We start from the raw sequence: 6564 nt of genomic DNA, 5'->3' as shown, positions 1-6564 counted from the left end.
GTGGCAAAGTCCACGTTTTGCTGTGGCCAGGAAACCCAAAATATGTGTCGGATCAAAAAGTAAAATAGGTGGTGCACAATAGCAATGTGTAATAAAGATTCTGTGAAAGTTTCATTAAATTTCACTCAGTGGTATAAGAGGAGTTGTGGATAAGAGATGGGTACCCCAAAGCGTAACAGACAGACGGACATACCGATTACTATATATCCTCCCACTTTTCAAGCGGAGGTATAATGATATTTTGATAGATTGGGGTGTAAGAAATAATTCAAAATAGGATTTTTAGGGGTATCCCTACCCTATTGTCGAAATTTACAAAAAACGTATTGCATTTATTTAAGGAATAACTGTCTTATTTTTCGAATTCATGAAGTGATCAATGGATTGGCTTGTGTGATAATTTGCATAAACGCCGAAGGCGTTTATGCATAAAATTATCACACAAGCCAATCCATTGATCATCTTCATGAATTCGAAAAATCTGACAGTTATTCCTTATATTTACATGCTTTGATTCCGCCAATCCACGGGCTCCAAGCCTGCTTCTCTCTAGGTGTTGTCCCGCCCTGCACGTGTTTTTTTTTTTTGGAACCGCTCCAAAAGATTCATGAGGAAATAAATTACATTTACAATTGGTAATTTTATCTCGGACAAAGACATTGGAAATGTAAATATTTATAGCAAAACACCTTGAACGTATTTGTTGCTTCATACAACATTGAAATCAACTCACGCTAACTTGTAAAATCTAATAATAAACCTGAGTAACTTCGTGACACAGATTCTAAATCAAATTATATATTTTATTGAGCTATCCAGCAACCTATTGAAAACTTTACCAGTGTTTTGTAATTTGCTGTTTAAATAAATCATCTCAAATTATACGCAATGTTCGTAGATGTTATGAAAGTATATTTCATTGCAAGGAGTATAGGAAAAAACATGGGGTTTTCTGAAATTAACAGCTCCTTGATAGAACATTTTAACTGTGAAAAAATAAAATTAAATACTTCTACATTAATTTTGATATATACTCTCTTGAAATACTTATTAAACGACCCTCGTAATACATGTATAACAGACGAGTTTGAGGAAGAAGAGTGACAGACAGGCGGACCAGGGTAACAACAATATACCCAAACTTTATTTAGAAAGTGCGGGTATAATCATCTCCACCGAAGGAAATGCCTAGAATCTGGTCAAATATACATCCACACAATTAATGATTAAATGTTTAAAAATCCTCGGACGTAATGAACATTAGAAATAGAAAACAAACCATATTTCAAAGCAAAGTTTGTTCAACAACAAGTAAGGATATTTTTCTATAAAGTATAAGATTTATTTTTACCTTAAATTTGAAAGAAAACTGTTTGATTACTACATATATATAAATAAAAATATTAATATGGCATTCACACTAGAATAATAGAAGCTGTCATTGTACTTTTATTCAGAGAAAAAAAAACCTATGAATAATTGGGGAATTCACGGCTAGGGAATTCTAATAAATCTTACAAATATGAAGTATCCTGAGGAAGTGCTGATCAAGAGATTTGAATCCGGCTACAAAAGGGGGTAATTAAAAGAAAGTTTCACCATAATAAGTATGAATTGTAATACAAGAAACTTCAATAGTTATGGATGATGAAATCTACAATATTCATAGATATTGTAATATACCATATCCACAATACTCGTTAATTAAGAATCGAAATCTATAGTAAATGCTAAATGGACAGTGAAAATGCCCACCAAACTATGTTTATCTTAACAATAATGCAAAGTAAAATAAGCTCTTAGTCGCAAGTTTCAAGTCCTTGAGGAGTTTAAAGTTAAATATCGTAATAAGTGATAAGGATTTCTGTGAAAAAACACAAGTCAAGTGGTCATTCAAGTGGTAGATATCGAAAACACAGATATTCAAGTATACATGGTGTGACGATATTCTGACAGTAAGCAGAAAGGATGTATTCAGACTTTTAGAAGAATTTACATGAAGAATAGAACAAATTCCTGGAAAAAAGAAACAATTAAAAATCCTTTATTTAAAGACAAGATAGGGTAAGACCCCTTTTTTTCCCTGATTTTTGTCTTTCAGAATGATTCAGTTTATCCATAAAAATCTGTTGTCACTTGCCACAAAATAAGTATTCGATTTAAGCTTTGAAATACACAGAGGTCTCAGAGAGGTCAGAAAATAAGTCAATTTTCGAATTTTCTCATTTTTATGCAAATTTTCATCGATTTTTCAGCTTATTTTGTTTCGGAAAACATGGAGCACAAGGTTGCCTATCTACTAAATATACATATTTTATACACTAGAAGCAAATGCAGTTTACGTGTAAAAATCTCAGATAGGCAAGCTTGTGCTCAATGTTTTCCAAAGACAAAAGTATCTCAAATATAAATAAATTCCACCAGAGTTGAAAAAAATCAGGAAAATGTCTAACTTCTAAACATTTAAGTAGCTTAAATGTAAGCATTGAATCCAAATTAATGCTGGTCTTAAAGCAAGCATCATCATTTCAAGTTCTTAACTACAAACAATCAAGTAAGGGGCCAGATTTGGCCGTTACCCTATCTTGTCCTTTAGAGATTCATATACATATAGTTTTACCATACATATATACATTTTCTGTATTTTTTTATGAGAGAAAGAGAGAGAGAGAATGAAAGAGAGAGAGAACAAGAGAGAGAAAGAGAAGAGAGGGAAGGGATAGTGATATAGAAAAAATGAAAGAAAAAGTTAGCAAGCTCACATACCCCACGCTCCCCCAGAACTCAAAGTGCTGAAAATCCCGGAAAAAATGAAGGAATCGAAATTTCCCGGTAATATGCACATCTACACATTGTGTCCTAAATATCTGCAAAGTTTGAAGAAATTCTGTGCAGCAGTTTAAGATGAGATTTGCGCTGACAATCTGTTCATCCCTATATATTCAAGGTACGGCCAAAAATCAAAGTTGAAAAGTGCAAAAATTCCAAGAAAAATAAAGGATTCGGAATTTTCTGGTAATATCCACATCTACACATTGTGTCCTAAATATCTGCAAAGTTTGATGAAATTCTGTGCAGCAGTTTATGAGAAGCTGCGCTGACAAACTTGTTCATCTCTATATTCAAGGTATGGCCAAAAATTAAGTTGAAAAGTGCCGAAATTTCCGGAAAAAATAAAGAATTCGGAATTTCCCGGTAATATGCACATCTTCACATTGTGTCCTACATATCTACAAAGTTTGATGAAATTCTGTGCAGCGTTTTATGAGGAGTAGCGCAGAAAAAAAAAACAGGACTGACTGACTGACGGAATCAAAACATTTTAACCTCAAGCAACTTGTTGCGTAGGGTATAAAAATTACATAAACAAATTCTTCCAGGGTTTCAAGGCTTCGTCAAAAGTTACCTTATTATTGTTCTTATTTGCAATATACTTAAATGTTTCATACATATATTTGATGGAGGATATCAGTCCATTCAAGGTGAGTTTTTTTTTCTAATTTTGCAAATGATCCCAATATGAATTCTTTCTTTGAATATACAACATAAATATGAATCTTTCTTAAACAGTAATTATCAAAACTGGTCAATAAATCTTGTATTACTTCACTTTCCCAAAAGATGTGTGCAGTAGTTTCTGTCTGGGTTTCACAAAAAGAACAACCATATAAACCTATTTTCTTAATTTTATGTAAAAAGGAATTTGTTGCTAATATTTTATGATTAATTCAAAATTGAAATCACTGAAGTTTTGTATCTTTTGTGAGCTTAGAAGGAAAAGAAAAAATGTTCTCCCATTGAATATCATTTAAGTTAAAATTCCATTCCAGCTAGTTACACAAGTGCAAAAATTTTTTTTGGGACATTGAGAAAAATATATTGTATAAAGGAGTTAATATTGAGCTTATTTATTTAATTTTCACTTTATTGGTTTTCATCCATTCTCTAATAGCAGCTATAAGTCCATTTAACTCAAGAAAACAAGAAAAGTTGTATTGATTCCATATTTCAAAATAAACATATTTACTTCCATAAAAGAACCATCCTCTCTGAATAGATTATTTACGAAAAATATTTCAAATCATTTCTTATAATTTTTTTTTTGGCCAATCGGAATATTTTATCAAAAAAGAGTGGTTCCATAGAGACATATAGGTTCTGGTAGTTTTTTTTTTTAAGAAAATAATAGCCAGGCCTCTAAAAAAATTTCCAAAACATATTTTTCACATCTTTAATTTTCTTGAGGATGTATTTTTCTCCACAAAAAACTACACATGTAATTTATTTTTAATATAAAGCTAAATATGATTTTTTTTTTTCTTGCAATATAACATTTTTCATCCATACAAGTTAAACTCTTTAATACTAATCATCTTGAAACCGCCATCCTTAACATAAACACCCTTTTTTAGTCTAAAAGTATTACTCTCCGTTACAAAAGAGTAAAACATTTAAATATCCATGGTTATTAGTTGTTTTCTGAGCCCCGTTCACACATAGCCGCCGCCTCTACTACGATCAAAGTGTGACCTAAAACCTGTCCGATCGTGACAAATCGAAGGAGAAATACAGTGGAGTCTTCATAAGCGCAGTATCACCCCTACTAATGTGTTCGGAACCTTTCTTTTTCGGTGTTCTGCAATTTATAAAACCCGATGAGTTCAGAGTAGCTCTGGCAGTGGCTCTGGCGAGAGTAAGCGAGACTACAGCGAGAAAGGATAAATTATTCAAGGAAATGTGGCTAGGAAGTGACTAGCACGTGGAGACATGGTAAACAGAAAAGTTATGTTGCGTTTTAGTTTTCACCACCCTACAATATAATTCTGAAGAAATGTACTTCAATCGATCTCTGTTGAATTCATTCAAATTTAAATTATAAGTATTCTCTATGATACAATTTTCTGCTGTCATACATGAATTAAAATTTTTTTATACAGATATTTTGCATGGGAACTGGGACTATATTTTGTAGCGTCAGATTAGCAAATGAGGCACCAATGTGACTTTAACTGACAAATCAGCTGAATGAGAATTGCATTATGGGTTACTACGAATACTACAGGAATTTTACGCTTGATAAATTCCTTTATTGTACTATCGGTGAATACAATTGCCAGGTGGATTCCCTGGCCAATACACGTGATCACGAGTATAGTTATGTAAAAGATGTTTTGTCCATTTAAATACATACGAGAAGCTGCTCGTTTTCCTTACCCTTGAAGTGGTGTTCTGAACTTGACATTAACTACTATTAATTTTATTAAACATATTTTTTTCTAGTTAACAACAAATTAAAAACGCCCGTGATATCTTTCAAAGTTTCTAATGTTTGCATTTTGTTCATAAGAACATTTTTTTTATTTTGCACTCCATTGACATGATCATAAATTGACGTGAACTACGTTTCGAATATAACATGTAAACATATATTTTTTTTTGTAAACGTATTCAATCAACAATTGGTCAGTTGCTCGTTAATTTCCTCTGTGCGCATTAATAGCAATAGTCATATAAGGCAAACAAAGGTTTGTCAGTGTAGATGATCTTACACATTTTTCTACCAAAAGTATCGGTCGCTGAGCTGTAAGTTTTGTAGTAAATTATGGTAAGATATATTAATTGTTAACCCCCTTTTTTTAGCCACCCATTTCTGTTGAAAATCATGAAAGTCTTTCAGAAAGGTCTGGAAACACATTTTTCACAAGACATGTTTTCAGAAAAATAGACTATAGCAATTTCCTGTTTACTGCCAATTTTATTTATAAAACCGGTTCTACCCTATAACCTTTGAATAGGTAAACCTAGACCACGTGTCTTGAATTTAAATCACAATAACATTAGTAGGGGTGAGTATGATCGCGGTAGGGTCTTCGTGATCGGATAGCTCAATTCTCTCGCCACGCTTATTTTGAACATGCTCTAAACAAGCGATGCGGGATCATGGCCAACAAGAATCGGGGTAAAGTCGGGAAAAAAGAGCGTAGTAGAAGCGCCGACATCGTACAAGCAACACGGAAGCATCGTGGAGAGATCTTCGTGATCGCAGTACAGTCGGGAAATTATCAAGCACGCTTCTATACCGCTCCCACTACGCTCTTTCTACGTTCCCACTACGGTCTCTCTACGTTCCTGACGATCCTACGATCTACAATGACCTAACGCCGATCATACCATTTATCAGCAGTTTGTGAAAAATATGTTTCAAAAGTATGAAGTCCCTTACCTTGTGTATAACGTCCCTTACTTGGGAATGGACCTGTTCCAAAAACTTTTACCTGGTCAATCGTCTAGAAATTATGGGTCAGATCCATCATCCGAAGCCAGTCTTTAAAGCAAGAATGGTAGTGTCCATCCCTAGATGCATTATCCTTGCAAGTTTGGTCTAGGCAAGGCTTATCGTTACTTAAAGATGAACCTGCTCAAAAACTCTAATTTGATCAATAATCTGGAAATTTTAAGTTAGGTTCCACATCCAAAGGAACTCTGAAAGTGTCCATCCCTAGATATACATCATCCATTCAAGCTTGGTTCGGGTAGGGCTAATAGTTACATAAGAATATATTT

Source organism: Saccostrea cucullata, unplaced genomic scaffold (genome assembly GCF_032062105.1).
Source record: "Saccostrea cucullata isolate Sc308-1 unplaced genomic scaffold, CSIRO_AGI_Scuc_v1 ctg82, whole genome shotgun sequence".
NCBI lineage: Eukaryota > Metazoa > Mollusca > Bivalvia > Ostreida > Ostreidae > Saccostrea > Saccostrea cuccullata.
Note: the sequence above shows the minus strand (reverse complement) of the source record.